The following is a 22620-nucleotide window of genomic DNA, read 5'->3' as shown; positions in this document are numbered from 1 at the left end:
GGTTCGTCATATTGGGGTTCTCGAACAGTGGTTAGGACTGGTTTTTGGGTTCATTCGGTTGCAATCTTTTATGTACAATTTTTGGTGGTTTATGATATAGTTTGGTTTTGTGAGGAGGGGGCTTTCTTTTTCTTCTTTTTTTTCAATTTGTAATCAAACTCTGTTTTCTCCCTTTGTTGATTTGGTTTAACTTTTGATTCTATTGAAGGAGAGAACTGTACCTACAAATGTTTGAAAATAGTGATTTTGAATTTATTGAATAGGTATTTAAACCGAGTTGAAATCATTATTATAAAAATTTTAATTGAATATAATTTTTTTCCAAATAAAATTAGACTTAGAATATAAAATGATAAAAACATTTATGATTATCTGCATGCATAGCTAGTGTTATTGTTGAACTATGTTTAAAGTGAACTGAATTTGAATTTGAATTTTAATATTTGATTCAAATAGTTGGATAATATGATCCATTTTTATTTTTAATATATTTATTTGATATTATTTAAATTTAAGCTAAGTTGTTTAGGTAATTCGATATTTACTTTAAATTAAAAATAAATTGGGTCATCTCTCAATTAAATTTTAAGTGAATCAAAACATTTTCATTGGTTGATGTTAGGTCAAGAACACCTTATTACAACGAAATAGAGTGTGAAAATAAAGGATCCTCTTTCCCATCCATATAATAATAATAATTAGGTGAAGCTTGAATGGTTTAAAACTTCTTTTGGATGATGATGTTTACCTCATAGTTTATGTTCAATGAATCAATCCTATCTAACATGCAACAACAAACTTATATATATTGGATCTATTATGAGGACTATGAGGTAAAACTTCTTTTGGACGTAGATGTTTACCTCATAGTTTATGGTAAAAAAGGTCTTTGGCATTAATAAGAATATTGTTAGTGCTTATATATATTGGATCTACTATGATCCCAAAGATATGGACAACTTTCAAATTTCATCGAGCAATAACGACTTCTTGTATTTTAATATGTATACAATGTAACTTCTTGTCTTTTAATGGAATTGAGCTTGGTCCTATTTCTCCTGTTAATGTTATACCAAATTGTCAGGCTGTTTTTTTAATCATTTTATTTGTTTATTCCCACCTGTTATTATGCAATATAATTAATATTATACCAATCATTAAATGTTGTTTATTTTTAGAACTCATTTGATTGTTTTGTCGACCAAAAACAGACTTTTGTTCTTCAAATGCAATGAGTAGGGAAGTCTCTCGACATTATTAGAGATCAATCCCAAGCATCTCTAAATAAACCCTCAAGAAAACATTTCCGTTTCAATCAAGGTAACATGTTTTTCCTAACATTTATGTTTCTTTCAACATGTTTTTCCTTTTATGTTTTCAATGTTTAATTAACATTTAATTACATTCCTAAATTTTTAATGTTTTTCCTAACATTTAATTAACATTTTAATTACATTCCTAAATTTTTAAGCTTATTTCATCCACTCTTTTTTGTGTTTTGTCTCGATTTGGCTTCCTTCGTTAAGTTTCCTGTAGAAGCTTACTTATCTTTTATTTTCAAGAAGCTGATTTAGGTAATGGAAGATGTATGCCTGTGTGTTTGTGTCTCTATATATGTATGTATTTGGTACTAGATGAAAGCTTTATTCCAGTTTTGAAATATAGACCAAGTTTTGCATAAATTGATCAATTTCTGGCTCTTTTCCTTTGAATACATGGTTCTCTTGATACTAAATACTCAGGTACTTTCTGCATATTCTGTGATTCTTATTAGATAAGTTATATATCAACAGTTATGTTAGTTTCCATCAAGGCCTCTGTAAACATAAAGTTGGTATTCTGGTTAGGAGAAGTTAATGTTTATGGTTTGTTTCAATCTATGCATTTTCATGTTTACATAATAATGGTGATTCCATTTTGGTTATTTAGATGTTCTTTTGGTCTGTTTTCATGTTTCTATCCAACTTATGTGTTTAGTGTGGACTTAGATTGATTTAAGAGTTTATTGTTGTCTTGTTGCTCACGTTTTATATAATAAAATTGTTATATTTTGGTTATTTAGATGTTCTTTTGGTCTATTTTCATGTTTCTATCCAACTTATGTGTTTAGTGTGGACTTAGATTGATTTAAGAGTTTATTGCTGTCTTGTTGCTCACGTTTTATATTGTTGAATTCCTCTATTCATTTTCTTTCAGTTATGTGAAGAAATTGGCCGTGCTTTGACTGCTTTCTTATCCATTTGTTTATTATTTTTTATTGTTTGAATTGGAATTGTCCTGGGGTAGTTCTGCATTTATTTGCCTGGTACTGAATGTTAAAAACTGCATTTACTGTTCTGCGTCCTAGAAAGGGACCTTTTGAGTTTTGAGCTTATCGGGTCATTGTTTGGTTTTCAATCTCTGCGGTAAAACCAGTTTATATGAATTTACAATTTTATTGATGAGTTTATTTTAGCATGCAAGAAAAGACACTTTACTTGCTTGCGAGTAATTTTCATGGTCTTTGGGAACCTACACATTGGGTTGTTAACTGTTCATGTCTAGTTCTGTGAATCATTTTATCCTCACTTGTTTCCTATTGGATTCCTTTTAGTTTCATACCCTCCATACTACCAAAAGGAAGTGCTCGTGAGACAAAGTCAAAAGTTCTAAGATATTTTTTTCATTATATAGTTTTTGTTCACCAAACCTAAAACTTAATAAAAATGATGGTTGTGAAATTTTATAAATAATGTTCCTGAAATGTTGGTAATGAACCAAAAAGAAGAGAATTGCTCGCCATGCTGAAAATTCTTGATGAGAGTCAAGAGAACAAGAGGTGGTGTTGTCCTTAAACGAAATTGTTAGTATTGGAGTTTTTCTTTTGCTTTCTGCCTTTAGAATATTGATATTATTTCCTATGATGCTCGATTCATGTGTGAGTGGGAATGAGCATGCTAGTATTTGCTTGTACTTATTCTCGAAACCTGCTTTTAGATGTAGGATAATGTGTTCGATTTGGGCACTTTAGGGTTTGAAGAAACAAATTGATTGGATTTGCTAATTGTGTTATGTGCCTTGTATTTACAATTTTTTGCAGAGATGGAAGTCATTTGTATGCTCATAAAAGATTTTGTATTTTTTGCGAAATGGTTTGAAAAGATGTGCGCTTTGCGATTTTGCTGAGGGTACATCTTCATTTATCGCTTCTTGCTCCTCCCGCAAGTATTGGTTCAACTGAAGTCGCCATTTAATCTTCGAATGAAAATTTGGTACTGATATAGATAAAGTTTTTATATTTTCTTAAACTGAAATATATTTGGTGCTACTCTTATAATCTTACATCTGTTCTAGGTACTATCGAGCACCTGAAATAATATTTGGTGCAACTAAATACACTATAGCCATTGACATTTGCTCTAGGTACGTACAGGCCGTTTAGTTGCTAAATTTTTTTTCCTTATTTCTATGCACTTTCACTTTAAATTACTTAACAAATATTACTTTTTGGACTCCAGCCTCTGCTTTCTGGTGAGAGTGGAGTAGACCAGTACGTTTTATTAAGGTACGTTTTAAATATTTTAAAGATTCAAAGTATATAGGTGGAAACTTGACCTTATAGTATTAATTATTTGAAGTATGAATAAGTATGAATTAATTTTATTACCATATATGTAGCTTGCTTGTCCATTATAATTACAACAATAGTGACCTTCTCTCCAACCTTATTTTAAATATTTTAAAGATTCAAAGTATATAGGTTTGGAAACTCGACGGGTTGCCTTATATCGAGTGCAAGATATAATGGATCCTCCTAGGTGTAACAACGCCACGTATGATGAATCTTAAAAATTCAAAAGAATTGAAAAAGTTCTATCGCTATTGAATATTTATATAACCTTAATTTATTTCCACTTTACTTATAAAAATTAAACTATGATTCTTTCTTGATATTATTATATTCAAATTACTATTTTGTTATATTAAACATGTTTGATTTTAATATTTATTATTTTTAAATGTCTTTAAAATTTATAACTAATTTTTATCAAAATAGTATTATTAATTATTATTTGAAGTATGAATAAGTTTTTATATTTTGGTTCAACTTAAGTATTATTTGATTCAACTTAAGTATGAATTAATTTTATTACCATATATGTAGCTTGCTTGTCCATTCCTTATTTTAAATATTTTAAAGATTCAAAGTATATAGGTTGGAAACTTTGACGGGTTGCCTTATATCGAGCTACAAGATATAATGGATCCTCCTAGGTGTAACAATGCCACGATGATGAATCTTAAAAATTCAAAAGAATTGAAAAAGTTCTATCGCTATTGAATATTTATATAACCTTAATTTATTTCCACTTTACTTATAAAAATTAAACTACGATTTTTCTTGATATTATTATATTCAAATTACTATTTTGTTATATTAAACATGTTTGATTCAAAGTATATTTATTATTTTTAAATGTCTTTAAAATTTTGTTATATTAATAAGATTTCCAAAAAGTTCTATGGAGCTTATAAATAATTCTATTGACCTTAAAAAGAATTAAAAATTTCAACGAATTGAATGGCCAATTATAAATTTCATTTATCAACATAACATTATTGATCATTGTTTAAATATATTATAACTAATTTTTATCAAAATAGTATTAATATTGATCATTACTTAAATAAATTACATAACTCACATAACGTATATAACAACTTACATAACTTAACTAATACATGTAGTTTAATCTAATAATTTCCTTAAAAGTATATAGTTTAAAAGTTCAAATTTCATAACTTACATAATCTACATAACTTACATAAAACATAAATATATATCATATCAAGACTTACATAAGAAACAACTTACCCGTGAAACTTATTGCCAACTTTAGACTTCAACAATTACGAAATGGATAGGACTTGGATGAATTTCTCAAGGGCAAGCAACGAGTATCAAAATGGAGTGCAATCTTTTTTAGATTTTGCATTTCACAATTCAAGCCAAGAGAATATGATTCTTTGCCCGTGTAAGAAGTGTGGCAATATCTATTGGCATTATCGTGAAGTTGTCTACGAACATCTAATTGTTGATGGCTTCATTCGGGGGTATAAAAAATGGAATTTCCATGGAGAGTGTACAACTAGTGGAGCCTCTTCGACGATTAATCCGGGTTATTCTTATAGTGGTTATCGTCAGCATGTTAGAGAAGATGACATGGAAGGTATGATGCGGGATGCATTTAATATGCGGAGTGAAAGTTTCCAATCATTTCCACCAAACTATGTTGCATCTGATGATGTCAATATCGGTGGGAATACTTTTATGGAAACGAGAAGAAGTGTACCGGATGAACAACCGAATGAAGAAGCGGCGAAGTTCTACACGTTACTTGGTGAAATAAATGAAGAACTTTATGAGGGATCAAAATTTTCGAAAATGTCATTCTATATTCGCCTTTTCCACTTAAAATGTTTGGGAGGGTGGACCGAAAACTCTTTGACAATGCTGTTAGAGCTTTTGAGAGAAATGTTCCCATTTTCAAAAATCCCTCAATCATGTAAAGACATGAAGAAAGTGATAAAAGATTTGGGCCTTGGGTACAACAAAATTCATAGTTGCCCAAATGATTGCATGTTGTATTGGGGTGATCGGAGAAATCAACAGTCTTGTCATGTTTGCGGTAAATCTCGTTGGATGAATAGAGATGCAGAAGATGTTAATGAGGATGAATATGGGCCACAGTCAAGAAGGAAGTCGAACAAGATTTTGCGATATTTCCCGCTAATCCCAAGGCTTCAAAGGCTATTCATGTCGTCAAAGACAGCTGAGTTTATGACGTGGCATCATGATCAACGAACGGATGATGGATTATTAAGGCATCCAGCAGATTCTTTTGCATGGAAATCATTTGACAATAAATTTCCAAGCTTTGCAAGTGATCCTCGGAGTGTAAGGCTTTGGTTAGCATCTAACGGATTTAATCCTTTTAAAATCATGAGCACCTCGTACAGTACTTGGCCTGTGGTCATTGTTCCTTATAATTTGCCTCCATGGCTCTGCATGAAGCAATCTTCTTTGATATTATCTATGATTATCCCCGGAGAGAAAGGCCCCGGAAATGATATTGACATATATCTGCAGCCACTTATTGAAGAGTTAAAACAATTATGGGCGGGTGTTGAGACGTATGATGTATTGAGAAAGGAGAAATTTTACTTACGTGCTGCTTTGATGTGGACAATTAATGATTTCCTGGCATATGCGAATTTATCGGGTTGGAATACCAAAGGACGTTATGCTTGTCCTTGTTGTGCTGCTCAAACGTGTTCATAGTGGTTATATAATGGGAAGAAGTTCTGCTATATGGGGCATTGTCGGTGGTTAGATGAAAATCATAGATATAGATTTCAGAAGGCTTTATTTGACGGTACTGAAGAGTTGAAAAAAGCTCCTGAGCAGACCATTGGATCTGAAATCTTATTCATGTTAAAAGATATGGATTTCAGTTATGGGAAGCTGAATCAACCATGTAATAGGCAAACAAATAGACGATCGAGGGATGAATCTGATGATGAATCTGACGAGGAGGATGACCCTAATGAGGCAGACTTGTGGAAGAAAAGAAGTATTTTTTTTGAGTTGCCTTATTGGGAGCATCACATATTACGCCACAATCTTGATGTGATGCATATTGAGAAGAATGTCTGCGAGAACATCATTCGGACAATTTTGAACGTCGATGGTAAATCAAAAGATAATCTTCAAAGTCGACTTGATTTAGTTCACATGGGAATTAGGCGTGATCTTCATCCTCAAGTACTTCCTAATGGGAAATATTGGTTGCCACCTACAATTTTTGCAATGTCAAAGGAAGAGAGAGAAATGTTCTGCATGGTGTTGAAGGATATAATGGTTCCGGATGCGTATTCATCAAATATATCTCGATGTGTGAGTCTTAAAGATCGAAGACTATATTCATTAAAATCACATGACTATCACATCCTGATACAAGATCTACTTCCAGTTGCTTTACGGTGCTGTATGTCAAAGAAGGTAACGTCCTGTATAATTGAGCTGTCCAATATAATGAAAGCAATTTGTGGCAAAGTTCTGAATGTTGAAGAACTTGAAAAGGTACAAGATCGAGCCGCTTTGACATTATGCAATTTGGAGAAGATCTTTCCACCTTCCTTTTTCACTATTATGGTGCACCTTGTCATTCATCTCCCTCGTGAAGCAATAATTGGTGGGCGGTTTTCTATCGTTGGATGTATCCAATTGAAAGGTGCTAATTTATTTCAAAGGCATTCACCTTTATACCTATAGTTACCAGTTTGATAATGTTGTATATGGTGTTTAGGTTCCTAAGCAAATTGAAGTCTTATTGCCGTAACAAGCGTTATCCTAAGGATCAATTCTTGAAGGCTACTTGGCGAGGAGTGTATGACATTCGTTCTAGATATTTAGATGTTGAAACAAGATTGAATAGACCAAGTAGAAATGCCGGACTCAATGATCCTAACTTGGACAAAACTTATTTATTTCAAAGTTATGGAGAACCAATCGGCAAAGTTGAAATTGTAGAATTAGATGACCGATCTTGGATACAAGCACATAGATATGTTCTTTTCCACCACGATGCACTTGAACAATTACGCAAGTAAGTTCTAGAATATGATAAATATTCTTCTTTTTTTTCATTGTTTATTTTTTAACGAATTAAACATGTGTTTAACATAGTGAGTACAAACAAATCTTAAGATCTCGTCCACGTTCACGAAGATTACAACATCGCGAGATTAATAGGTTATTCGTAGAATCTTTTCATGAATGGTTAATCCAAACGGTATGCAACTCAACATTTTGTTGACAAATAATAATGTTTTCTCATAACATTTATAATTACTCAATTTACTTTCGATTCAATAGGTTTGGAGTGGGAATATCGTTAATGACGAAGTTAAATGGCTTTCCCAAGGTCCGAATCGAGTAGTAAAAAGATATAGTGGCTTCATCATGAATGGATTCAGATTTCTTACCAAATATCGCGAGAGATTGAGGAGAACTCAAAATTGTGGAGTAGTTGTTAATTCTTTAATTACAAGTTACGCTAGTGCTAGGGACAGTAATCCTGTCGAGGGAAATGTGGAGTATTATGGACTTCTAACCGACATTATTGAGTTGGATTATTATGGAAAATGGAAAGTTGTCTTATTTCGATGTGATTGGGCTGATGCTAATACTGCTCACGAATTAAAAATGATCAATTTGGTTTTACAATGGTGAATTTCTCTCGATTAATTCACACTGGAGAACATTTGATAGACGAGCCGTATGTATTTTCTTCTCAAGTTAAACAAGTTTTTTACTCGAAAGATCCAATTGATGAGGGTTGGTACGTTGTACTCTGAAACACCCCTAGAGACTTGTTTGACATGGGGAATGGAAGTAGAGATGACATCGGTGAAAGATCAGAAACTTTGCCTTTTCCAGAACAAGACTTAGATGAAAATATCCCTAGTATTAGTACACAATTTCAATGGGTTCGTCGGATGTAGACGAAGATATTTACGATTTATGATGTAGTAAGATTTTATGATTTTTATTTATATGTATTGTTACAATATTAACATTGGTCATGTTATATAATTTAACTATTTTATATTTACTATTATTGTTATTTCTTACTAAAATTTTATCTATTTTATGTGTTGCGGAAAAATGCCTAGAAGAAGATTAAGAGATCTTAGTATTGTGCGAATACTAACAATTCGGAAGAAGTAAGTAATCTTGAGCAATGAGACAATTGTTAGATCTTCAAGCGTCTTTAGGAGACACTTGACGAGTCTGTGGAAATTCAAAGTAATGTTAAGTTTATTTTACAAATTGTATTAAATTTTATTACTTGATTTATTTTAAATTTCAATATAGTAATAATTTATTATTTTTCAGCTGAAAATGGTGGGACACGCAGAGAATCGAGGACGACGCTCCTAACAGATTTATATAACTTAAATTCTGTCGAGCGTGTCAAAGTAACTAGAAACAGCCATGGTCAGCCTGTTGGACAAGAAGCTCGACTTTTAGCAGGCTATTTGGGCATTATAGCACGAAATGCCAATCTGTTGCCCATCAACTACGAATCATGGCATAACATGCCTGATAGCAATAAATATCAAGCTCTCTCTAATATTAAGGTAACAAAACGTTAATGTAATTATAATACTTTTGTTTAAGTTTCATTTATATTTACTTCCTAAACTTGTGTTTTTTAGGATAGGTTTGCTTTAGAGGTCTCTGATGCCTATATCAAGAAGGCATTGGGTAAAAAATGGAGAGACAATAAAAGCATTTTGAAAAAAGAATATTTTAAAAAACCCATAAGCCTCGAAGAAAAATTGCAAAATGTCCCACCGGGAATGCTGAGGTGCTAATGGGAAGATGCGGTTCGATTTTGGAATTCGAAGAAAGGAGAGGTATTATGTACTTGCAAACTCTTAGAAATTTTTCGGTTTATAGTATTTACTATATACGTAATAATAATTTTATTATGTAGGACCGTGAGCGAGTTGGAACAAGCAGCAGGCAAAAACAAAAATTTACTCACACGGCAGGGTCGAAAAGTTTTGCTTGTGTTGCTCAGGCCGAGGTACTATGGATTTATTACATCTATCAAGTATTAATAACTTTTTACTATTAAATAATATTTTTACTACTATATTGTAGGAAGCCTCGTCTGGTCAAAAAGTTGGACGCCTTCAACTTTTTGACATTACACACAGGAAAAAAGATGGAACTCCGATGTCATCTGAGGCTGCAGAAATTATGGTATATTTAGCAAATAAAAATTGATTCATTATAAATATTTATAATATTTAATTATAATGTTTTAATTCGTCATTTTTATTAGTGTAATTTAAATAATGTTATGTTGTATTCTTTTTTATTGTATATTTCGTTTCTAACTCTTTAACTAATTTATTAGGAGAAACTAAAAGATAAGAAGGCAGAGTATGAAGCGACTGCTTCGACTGATAGTTCTGTTAATTTTGAAGATATTGATAACAGAATTATTAATGAAGTTTTGGGTCCTGAAAGGTACGGTCGGGTTAGATTTCAAGGATCCGTGTTAACCCGACCCAATATTTTGGATCCACCTCGCACCAATACATGCCTTCCGGAGTCAAAGTCAAGTCAAGTTCGAGGTTAAAAGATCGATAGTTCGATACAAGCTAGCACATATGAGCAAATTTCTCAACTTAGAGCAGAGGCAAGAAGCGAGGAGGCGGAGGCAAGAGAGGCGAGGCGAGGAACAGAAATACAATGAACTCCAGAAGAGCTTCATCTATGATGACTATGTTCCACCAATTTCAAAATCCGCCATCATAGACATGTTTTCTTGTAACTTTTAACATTATTTTAAGAATATTTTGAATATTCATTTCCAATTTATATAATATATTTTTCAGATAATTTTGTATTATTTAAATTTATGTGTTTTGGTTGGGTTGGATTTTATGGTAGATTTGCTGTTTTTTATTGAATTTCTTGCAGGAGGGTTGGATATAGGTGTAAAAATATATATTGCAAAACTGGGCAAATTAGCGGCGTTTTTTTAAAAAGCGCCATTATCGTTTTGGTCTATAGCGGCTTTTGTAAAAATGCATAAAGACCAGACAGATGGCGCTTTTTATAAAAGCACCGCTAAAGTTCTTGGTGTATAGCGCGTTTTTTATAAAAGCGACACTAAAGGTCCTGGTCTTTGGCGGCATTTTTTTACAAAAGCGCTGCTATAGACCAAGAACTTTAGCGACGCTTTAGTAAAAAAATGCCACTATAGACCAAGAACTTTAGCGGCGTTTTTTTCTAAAAAAACGCCATTAACTTTTGTGGCGCTGCATATAGCGACGTTTTTTGCAGCGCTTGAGAAAGCACCGCTAAAAGTATTAGCGGCGCTTAGAAACGCCGCTAAAGGCAAAAAAAACGCCGCTAAAAGTCTGTTTTCCTGTAGTGCTGATAGATAAATACTCATCAATGAATAGAAAAAAAATACATTAAATCCAAGTTGATTTGATTGTCAATGTCGGAAATTTGAGAAAAAAGATGTTTGAGATTTGGTTAGTAAATTCATGACATTTAAAGTTGTTTCATGAAATAAACTGAATTATAGAAGAAAAGGGAAAAGAGAGCTTTTATTTGGTGCAAGTGAATAGAAAAAGTCATGTAACTACGATTTTAACAATCCGGTGATTTAAATAAAAATTTTTGAATAATTCAACGGCTATATAACTTTTTAAAATTGAGTAACTAAAAAATAAATTTATTAACTTTATGGTTTACCCAAATAAAAAAATTACTCATAATTGGACGGAAATTTGAAGCTAAAATTAGTATATAATAGAGTGTGCATGGTTACCCATTGAGATAAACTTTTCTTCAACGTAACAATAACTATCGATTCTCAAGGGTCAAAGTGAATAAAACTAAAAATAGAAATTGGTTTTCTTTCTTAAAAGAAATTACGAAGTAGACATCAGTGAAGAAGATATCAATATTCCAATATTCGTAAACTTATTTATACATTAACAACGAACAAAACGTTTACTTACCAAATTAATAAGAATTTGGCAATATTAAAAAAAAAAGCATATAAGAGATCAAACTTCCATTACTATTCTAATTGGTTTGAGTATCTAATTATTTTTTTTCCAAAATTAAATATTAAATATAGTAAATATGTAATAAAAATCTGTATTTAATCAAATGGAACAAACTTTAATGCAAACTAAAAAGTTCAAATTCCATCCCATATAAATAAGTTTTTCATACAATTTTTTTTTCTTAAAAAAGAGAGAGTAGTAAATCCCAAATATAATTGATATTTTAGTGTTGGATTTAAGAAATCGGAAAATGAGAATGGTGGAGGAGAAACAGATGCATGAACTTTCTGTTTAGATGAGATATATTTTTATATTCGTTTTTCTGAATGTGATTCCTCCATGCAACTTTTCTTAGGTGAGTTCAGTTTTGACTGACATGTGGAGGAAGTTTCCAATGGAAGAAACAGGGAATCCCAAATAACACTGCAATTTCAGATACTATGAAATTAAATACTAGTCTGGTTAGCCTAAGTCTAGACTGCCCTTTTCTAAAATTCTTACTTGGAAAAATAATATCTTTATTGTAGGAGAAATCTCTTTATAATTTTGCTCTTCAAATTTTATAAACCTAAACTTATTAATATCAATAATAGAATATTAACTATTTTCATTTAACCATACTTTTTATTACTTCTGAAGCATTTATTATTTTAATAAATATTAGTTTGCTATTCTCAAATTTTTCCATAAATATATAATTATTTATATCAATTAAAATAAATTAAAACAATTTTTTATAAAATTATTAATAGAACATGTGGTAAAAATCAAAATTATTTATCATTTTATTAAGGTTAAAATATACTTTAGGTTTCTGTATTTTTAAAAATTTAAAATTTAAAATTTAAACCTTTTACTTTTATATTTAGTAACTTGGTCTCATTACTTTTTCAAATTTCAAACTCCATATCCAATTGTCAATACCATTACTTTTTTTTTTTTTGTTAAATTTATTGGTGGGACATTTTGAAATAACAAAATACTCACTTGGTAGCTATATAACAAAAAGAATAACATTGTAATAAACTTGAATTTAATGAAGAAATTAACAAAGTTAGCAATTGGACTTGAATTTTGAAACTTAAAACAAAAGTTAAATTTCTTAAAAATAAAAGTTGAGAGACTAAATTTAAATTCTCAAAAAGTAAGAGAGTTGGAGCATATTTTAACCTTATATTAACTATTATAATTTTTTCCATCACAAATATCTTAATCATTCAAATAAAAATTTATCATTTCAAGTATTGAATTAAATAACTAGTTACAATCAAATTAACCATAAGTATTATAGTTTGCAACTAAACTCATGATAATTATTTTAAGGGCAAATTACACCAACAATCACCCAAGTTTGGGGTAGCTGACAAAACAGTCACCAAGATTTCATTTCAGTCACTCAACTTTCGAAAAGTGACAAAACAATCACTAACATTATAAAAAAGTGACAAAATAGTCACTGATTAACAGTTTCCGTTAGTGTGTTAACGGGACGGCTGAAGTGGCAAGTTAACTTGCCACGTTGGTGAAGCAGCTGATGGGTCTTGATTTGGGGCGGGTTTAGGGAAAAAAATTGAAGGGTTATGTTGGTTTAGGGTAAAAATTAGAAATATATTTTGATTAAGTGGATTTGGGGAAAAAAAATCGATTTGGGAAAAAATTGATTGTGATTTGGATTGGTTTGTGTTTGAAACTGAATTGGGTATCCATTAAGAAGGTTGATTTAGGGTTAGTAATCGATTAACAGGGTCTAGGGTTAGAAAATGATTGGTCTTTTTGTTTGGGGAGAAAAGAAGATGAAACCAGAAACCATTCAGTGTTTTTGATTCTCAGCGACAATAGTCAATAGAAGAGAAGTTGCCAATGTTGTTATATCCACTTTAACGGGTAAGTTTCTGCCTTTAGTTTTTTTTTTGGATTTAGGGTTATTTCGATTTTAATTTTGATTTTGATTTTGATTTTGCTTTAGGGTTATTTCGATTTTGGGTTATTTAGATTTCAATTTTGATTTTTGATTTTGATTTTGATTTTGATTTCAATTTAGGGTTATTTCAATTTTTGTTTTAGTTATAATTAATGTGCATGATAGATTAGGGTTTGGTTATTAAAGTGAATGACATATAATGTGTATGGTATGTCATGTGTATGATGTTTATTGTTTGTATCAAACTGCTGTTTATTGTTTGTATTTGCCATTGTTTGTTTCCTAGCTGCTATATTGTATGTGGCAATGTCAAATTTGTTATTTACCTTTTATATTGTACTGGTTATTGTCTGTCATTGCCTGGGTGTAGGGTTAAAGTGTTTGGTTATTGTCTGCCATGTGCATGACAGAAATTATTATGGTTGTATTAAATTATTTTTGTATTGGTTACTGTCTACCATGTGCATGACAGAAATGGTTGTGTTTGTATTAAATTATTTTGTATTGGTTATTGTCTGACAAAAATGGTTAAAGTGTTTGCCTTTGTAGTTTGCCTTTATTGATGAATAATTTGTTTGGTAGGTTTAATTGACTATAATTTTAATGAGAATAAATAAGAAATGTCTGGTAGTGATGTGTCTGGTAGTGATGTATCTTAAAGTGATGTGTCTAATAGGATAATTGTTAATTTAGATGGTTTAAACATGGATGGTATAGAAGTAGGTGAACTATGTGATAGTGATGATTCTGAGAGGTTAAATAGTGCACATGAATCTAACTCAGATGGCCAAAATTGACTTGAGTTTAACCTAGAGAATGACATGAGTAATCCTAGACTTAAGGTTGGAATGTTTTTTAAGTCTAAAGACTATCTAAAAGAAACTGCCAAACAGTATGGTGGGTTGAATAGTTATTTTTATTAAGTTTCCCAAAAATGTTTTAAAATGGTTAAAAGCAGTCTGCAGTGAAATGTTCTTGGTTCATATGGGCCTCTAAACTAAACACTAATAACCCTACTGACCAGACTTGGCAAGTTAGGAGTTCAAACCCTAACCATACTTGTTATAAAGTTTATAAAAATAAGAATGTAACCTCAGCTCGGATAGGTGAACATTATAAAGAAAAATTTATTTTTGATCTTGATTATTCTCTGAAATCATTACAACAAGATGTCAAAAGAGATTTATGTTGCATAGTCTCACTAACCAAATGTAGGAGGGCTAAACTTAGGGCATTTGAATTAATTGAAAGAGTCATAAGGCTCAATATGAGAAGATTTATAAGTATTTGTTGGAAGTTAGGACCCAAAATGAGGGAACAACAACAATCTGTTATCTGGATAACCGATTGTTTCAAAGGATGTATGTCTATCTGCAGGCATGCAAAAATGGCTATAGGGCTGGTTGTAGGAGGATAGTAGCTTTAGATGGATGTTTCTTGAAGGGCTACTATGGTGGCTACTTGCTTGTAGCTGTTGGGATAGATACAAATAGCATCTATCCTCTTGCATATGCTGCTGTTGAAAGTGAAAACCAAGCATTATGGTTTTGGTTCTTAGAGTTGCTCACAATAGACTTGGAAATTGTGAGCTCATACAAAATATCTTTCATGTTTAACAAACAAAAGGTAAAATTTTATTTTATTTTATGTTGTTTCTATTTAGGGTTTAGGGTTTGTCAATAAATTAAATTGTATTTGTTTTAATTGTTGGGAATTTTAAAAGCAATATGTATGTTGTTTCCTAATACAGAAACAAGACACTGTGTTAGACACTTACATGCCAATTTCAAGAAGGCTAGTTTCTGAACAAAGGAATTAAAAGATTTATTTTGGAAAGCTACTAGAACAAGCACTATAAGGGATTTTGAGGATGCCATAGATGAACTAAAGAAAACCAATCAGCATGTTTATGATTGGTTGAAGGAAAAGAACCCTACTCACTGGTCAAGGTCTCACTTCTCAATTAAGAGTCATTCTGACATGTTGTTGAATAATCTTTCTGAATCCTTTAACAAGGTAAATCCCTATGTTTTATATTTCTTACTAATCATTATCAGTTCACTAATCTTTTATGTTGTCTACTGGTAGATGATACTGAAAGCAAGAGGAAAACCTATTATGACCATGATGGAAACAGTAAGGACCAATATTATATTGCTTATTGTCAAGAAGAAAGAAGAAACTGACAAATGGAAAGGAATGTTATGTCCAAAGATCAAGAAAAAGCTAGATGTAAATAACAAAGATTCATTGAAGTAAAATTACTCTTTTTAATATTTTTGATGCCTTTATTCTGACTTTATGTTGCTGGTCACATGCTTTTTTAGTGAGTGTTTTTTAATATGCATGCAATGACTTTTTTTAGGTGTGCACTTGTGTATGACTTTTTTTTAATATGCATGCAGTGATTATTGGTGCGTATGACTATTTTTAATATACATGATGTTAACTATTTTTTAATATGCATGCAGTGATTGTTGATGTGTAAGATTATTTTTTTAATATACATGTTGACTATTTTTTAATATGCATGCAGTGAGCGTGAGTATTTTTTTAATAATATTTATGTAGTGAATGTTTTTTAGGTGTGTGTGTGTGTGTGTGTGTGTGATTGTTGGTGGGGCTGCTCATAATGTTGTTTTAGTGATTGTTTTTTAACCAAGCATGGGGACTATTTTTTAGGTATGTTTCATCATATGCTGGTGGGGACAGGTATCAAGTTGATGTGGTCTAGGCAGCCAACATGTGGTGGACCTAGTTGAGAATTCTTGCTCTTTTAAGAATTAGGATCTCACTGGCATCCTTTTCATTTATGTACTGGCTATCATTCAACTAAAAAATGAATTCCCAGAGACCTATGTACAAACCTGGTACACCAAGCAAACCCAGTTTCAAATTTACTCCAACTTTATAAGGCCAATAAGGGGTCATAAACAATGGGTCTCTTTATCAAACATGCTGCCAATACTGCCTCCTACACTAAGAAGGCCACTTGTAGACTTAGTAAAGTGAGAAGGATAGAACCTGATGAACCACAAACAACAGAAAGGTTGAGCAAGAGAGGGATGGACATGAGGTGCAGTAAAGGCAAAAGAATAGGCCACAATAAAAGCAGTTGCAAAGGGAAAGTTGGCCAAAACATTCCAGTAATTCATTTGCCTTAGGTTAAGTTATATTACTTCTATTTATGAATTTGTTTGACAAATTTCACTTGCTCCTATAGGTCACAAGACATAAAGTTGGTGTTCACAACCAAGTGGTTGCCCCAACTCAGTAATAGGCTACCCCAAATCAGCAAGAGAGTACCCCAACTCAACAGGCTGCCCAAAATCAGTTACAAACTGCCCCAACTCATCAACAAGCTATCCCAACTCACCAAAAAGATGTTGCCCCAAAAGAAAAACTCTCATTCAAGAGGAAACCAACCACTGTTAGATGGATAACTCCTACTCAAGAGTCATCTATGACAGACCAATAATGACATTGTGAACAGGCCTTATTTTGCTTACTTTTTGAAATTGTGTTAATTTGCCTGCTACTGATTTATTAACTTAGGCAGATTAGTTTTTGTAAATTTGCCTATGATTGCTACTGTTGATAATCTTAGGCATATAGCCACTGATTTTTTTTTTTTGTAAATTTGCCTACAATTCATATCTGTTCAATTGTGTTGAATTGTAGGAAAATTTGGCAATAATTTGCCCTTCTTTCATTTTGTAAACAGATTGACATTTTGGCCTTAATATATAAGCATTGATCCATGTAATTTGTGTTACCTTTTCTAACATATGAGTATTGAGAAAACAAATGTGTGAAAATTGAGAAATACAATATTTTTTTCATCTGTGTTGTCTTTTCTGATATATGAGTATTAAGAAATACAAATGAAATGAAGATTAAACATTCTTTCAAGTCTGTCAACTTTGAAATGAAATCAAATATTACAAAACAACTTTCTAACTGTTGTAAGCAGTAACAATATTACAAAACAATTTGTAAGCAACGACCACATATTATACCCTATTGCAAGTCTTTCAAGTTTGTAAGCAACAACATGAGTTGGTTAGCCATGTATACCAGCAGTCAAGTATAACAACATAAGCAACAATATACCAGTAGCCATGTATAACAACATAAGTAACAATATACTAGCAACAATAATACAAAACATAAGCTGGTTTCCAGTGCTAACAACAACAACATAAGCTGATTTAGGGTTTAAAAAATAACATTACAAATACAAGTACCAAAAACCATATTTTTCTCTCCTTCATCCTTGTATCCTCCAATGTCCTCACTTTTTTCAGAAGACCCAACAATACAATTCATGAATGGGGCATCAATGGTAGATCAAATCAGCTGAAAAACTGATATGGTTTTGGAAATCCACTGTCAAATTTCTTACACCCAAAAAACCTCCTACCTAGGATGTCATTAGATCAAGACGTGTTTATTTTGACAGGGTTTCCATAATAGCACATTAGAATCACTTCAAGCATTCCTATTTTTCCTCTTCTCATTCATCATCATCATCATCATCATCATCATCATCATCATCATCATCATCATCTTCTTCTTCTTCTTCTTCTTCTTCTTCTTCTTCTTCTTCTTCTTTTTTTGTTTCTCTAACCTTAAATTGGTGCTGGTAGGGCTGTTAAATTGAGAGTAATCGGTCTGTTGGAGGGTTTTTTGACACCAAGGACGCCGTCATCTGTCATCTCACTTTATCGTGACGTCTGTAATGGAAAACAACAAAAATGATTATTTTGTCACTTTCTGAAAGTTGAGTGACTGAAATGAAACCTAGGTGACTGTTTTGTCAGCTACCCCAAAGTTGAGTGACTGTTGGTGTAATTTACCCTTATTTTAATATATATATTTTGGACAACTATGATTTAAACCTAAATTATTCTTAAAAAATTGAATACTCAACCAATAAGTTACATCTTAAAATTAATTTTAAAATAATTTTTGATGTCATAACACATTGCTATGATTTATAATATAAGACAAATTGTTTAAAAAAATAAATGAATTTAAAAATGATTTGAGTTTTCACTTCTTCATTCCCTTAAAAAATAACAATCTTTAGCTGGTTGGGGACAAACGAATATCAAAGGAAATTAGGTCCATATAATTAGGCGGTGTGTCCTCAGACAATTTGAAGATTGTTAATAAGTATAGGAAAATAGAAAAGAAATACAAAATAAGAAATGACTGAATATTCTATTATTGATTGCTTGATTGAATCTGTACAGAAACACATGAGTAAGTAACAACTGTTGCTAACCAATTCTACTAACAATATACCAGATTGTATAAAAGACTGCTAACAACCTAACTTACCTTATACACTAATATACACTAACATTCATCCAACTTCTCAATAGATAAAAGTCAAAGAAAATTTCAAAATTAAGTAATAAAGAGACAGACAGGGTTTTATGAAAATGTCAACAAGCTGGTCACATGTTAGTACCTCTCCGACAACAAGCGAACCTTGAGTGACCTTTTTACGAACAAAAAATAGATCAAGTTCAACATGTTTGAACTTGGAGTGTAAGACCGAATTTGCAGCAACTACGACTACACCAAAATCATCACACCAAATAGTAGGCAAATCGGCAGACAATATTTTCAGCTCTATTAGGAGAGAGATTAACCACATAACATCACTAGTGGCTGTAGCTAAACTTCGATACTCAGCCTCTGCTATTGACCGAGAAACAACTTGTCACTTTTTTTAACACCACGCCTCTACTGTTGACCGAGAAACAACTTGTTGCTTTTTCTAACACCACGAAATAGGTGTATCTCCAAAATACACATAATATCCTTTCATAGATCTGCGATCATCAAAATTCGACCCCTAGTTGGATTCAGCATAACCAATGAGAAAGAGTCAGTCGGATGGACGAAAAATCATCCCATGATCTATGGTCTCACGTAAATATCGTAAGATTCGTTTTAGGGCCATCAAATGTACTGAAGTAGGTGTATGCATGAGCTGACACTCGATTTATTGCATAAGCAATATCAGGTTGAGTTAGAACCACATATTGAAGTGTATCGGTAAGACTTTTATATTCTGTAGGATTAGGAAGACGATCGCCCTCATCTTTAGACAAAGCTGATAAATTGATCATTGGTGTGTGAACACTTTTTGCATTAGTCAAAGAACTTCTGCCAAGTTGCATTGGCATAAATGAAGACTTCCAGTGGAGGATTGAGTGACTTCAACACCTAATGAAGGTTCCCCATATCTTTAAGTGAAAATTATTTATTTAACAGCTGAATAAAACTAGTTATACTGTCAGCCACACTCCCCGTAATAATAATATCATCCACATAGACCAGAACATAGATGACGAACTCGGTCATTACACGAATAAAAAGAGATGCATCAGATTTGGATACGAGAAACCCAGTAGAAATAAGAAACCTCTTCAATTTATCAAACCATACACGAAGAGCTTAATGTAACCTGTATAATTCCTTTACCAATTGCTCACCATTTGTACCAAACTAAACGTAGCCTCAAGGTTGTTACATGAGCACTTCATCAGTAAGATCCCCATTTAAGAAGGCATTGTTGACATCGACCTAACTAATCTACCAACCAGGAGAGACAACAATTGAGAGTATAGTTCAAATAGTAGCAAGCTTGACCACTGAATTGAACATTTCCTTAAAATCATATCCAGGAACTTGCAAACACCCTTTTGCTACCAACCTAGCCTTACGCTGAGCAATAGTCCCATCAAGATTTTTCTTTACTTTGAAAAGCCACGTACATCCTATTGTCTTTTGTCTATGAGGAAGCAAAACAAGTTCCCAAGTGGAGTTGGCCATGAGAGCATCAAATTCAGCTTAAACTGTTGGTTTTCATGCTGGATCAGCAAGAGCTTCCACTACCGTGCGTGGCTCATAATCAACAGCTTCAACAGACAGAGCCTTGGGTTTCAAAATCCCAGCCTTGGACCTAGTAATCATAGTATAAGTATTCCTCAGTAAAGTAGATGTTGAAGGAACTAAGTCTAGAGAAGACAGACTACTCTCATTTGTCGAGGTTAAGGGCCGGAGCTCTTTATGAGTAGCCTCCAGCTCAACCAACGAATCTCCTATTATAGACGGCATAGGATTAAAATAAGGAATAGATGAGGAAATATCAGTAGGATTCTCGATTGTAGAAAAATGGTAAGAGGTAGTAGATCGAACAAGAGGAACATATATGGAGACACATGAACTAAAGTTCATATTATCCACTGTAGATGAAGAAAATAAGAAATGTCATTCATAAAAAACAACATGACGAGAAACAATTACTTTACCATCTGGTATGAGACATTGATAACCTTTATGCTGAGAACTATACCCTAAAATTGTACACAGCTAAGAACAGAACCCCAACTTGTGGCTCGCGAACGGGCACAGATACGGAAAACAACAGCAGCCAAACACCCGTAAATGATCATAGGTAGGCTCACGACCATAAAGAACCTGATAAAGAAAATAACGAAAATGATATAATAAGTATAATAAATAATAGTGTAAAAAAAATAATACAATAAATAATAAGAAAATAACCTAAAATAGTTAAATAAAATAGCAATAGATTAATAATAATAGTACCAAAAGAATTTAATTTTGTGATAAAAGTGTTTAAAATAAGCAAAATAGGGCTTAATTGAGATCAAAACGGAAGTTCTAGGATAAAGCACAAATAAAAGGGGAAAGGAAGACCTCATTGAAGGGCACGTGGAACAAGGGGGTTTAAAAATGTAATTTACCCAAATTTCTGAACCTAGCATTTAATATGGACCAAATTAAAAGTTGCACAAAATTGCTGGGTGAAATTCAAAAACAAAAGTGAAGCAGATTTGGGCAGAAGAAAATGTACAGGACCTGATGCACAAATTGACCCTTATAGGCAAAACACGTGGGCCCCGCCACTTTAAAAGCTATTGAATGGTTCTGCAGGACCCATTTTATTTCTTATTCCCATTGTTTTTCAAACAAAAAGAAGTAAAATGCTTCTTTCTTCCCTGCTCCCTTTCCATCTTTCTTTGCTAGGAATTCAACCTAGCTTGCGCCACCCTGAAGGATCATCGGTGCCACGCACCTCCACCCCACCGCCGGTTCACAGATCAAGACCAGGTAAGCCCTCATTTCTCTTTTAAAACTTTGTTTGATTATTTTCAAAAATAAGGAAAAAAAAAGAAAGGAAAAAAAAATGTAGATGCACAACAAAGGCTAAAAACCTTGGAAAAAAAAACTATAATCACCTTTGATTCTATTGGATGGTATTAAAAGTTTACTCAGAAATCTGGTATATTTCTCTGTATTTCTCTTGATTCCCCCCCCAAAAAAAACTCTCCTCTATACCGTATTTTCAATGGTTTTTTATAGCCTAGAAATAAAACAAGGGAAAAACAAGTCTCCTCCTGTTACTATGCTTTTTGTTGTTTTTTGTTGAAGATATAGCTGCGAAAATCTCGGAATCGAGAGGCGTGGCGGAGTGGGACGCTGGTGAGAGGCGTGCGGCGCGAGGACTCATGCAACAACTTTGAGTCTCTGTTCGTTTGGGCCTTGTTTGGGTCTATTTTTGTGCCTATTTTTCTTGTATTGGATCATGGCATGAATTTGGTCCTACACACACCACACAAGGAAAAAACGTTATGTTTAGAACGATTACCATTGGAGCATCGGATTCTTGGGTTGTTCTAATTTTAGGATGTCTTAGAAAGTATGGCGTGGAGGCTTAGATACAAACGATCCACTTGTACTTAAAACCTCTATTGCCAAAATGTTTAACTGGGTATAACTTTCATGTAACTGTCATTATACCCATTATCTATATAATTGACCTCCATATTCCCATGTTCAAGTAATCCCTCTTAATCCTAATACCCACTATTTTAGCTTCTTTTCATAACCATTTCCCTTTTCACTACCAATTCAAGGAATATACATATAAAGGTTTGAATGTTTCATTTGTGACTTTTTGAGCTATTAACAAATTTAGCACTCTAAAATTATTTTTCTGATTT

General features: G+C 32.4%; 1 long non-coding RNA gene across 1 annotated transcript; it reads left to right on the top strand.

Annotated features, from left to right (window-relative positions):
• Positions 1-21589: 21589 nt before the first annotated feature.
• Positions 21590-22505, top strand: LOC128290102 (uncharacterized). The gene is made up of 2 exons (XR_008279745.1): positions 21590-21727; positions 22049-22505. It is a non-coding gene; the product is annotated as an uncharacterized LOC128290102 (long non-coding RNA).
• Positions 22506-22620: the final 115 nt, after the last annotated feature.

Source organism: Gossypium arboreum, chromosome 3, assembly GCF_025698485.1.
Source record: "Gossypium arboreum isolate Shixiya-1 chromosome 3, ASM2569848v2, whole genome shotgun sequence".
In the NCBI taxonomy this organism is placed as follows: domain Eukaryota; kingdom Viridiplantae; phylum Streptophyta; class Magnoliopsida; order Malvales; family Malvaceae; genus Gossypium; species Gossypium arboreum.
Note: the sequence above shows the minus strand (reverse complement) of the source record. Positions and strands in the feature narration are given on the sequence as shown.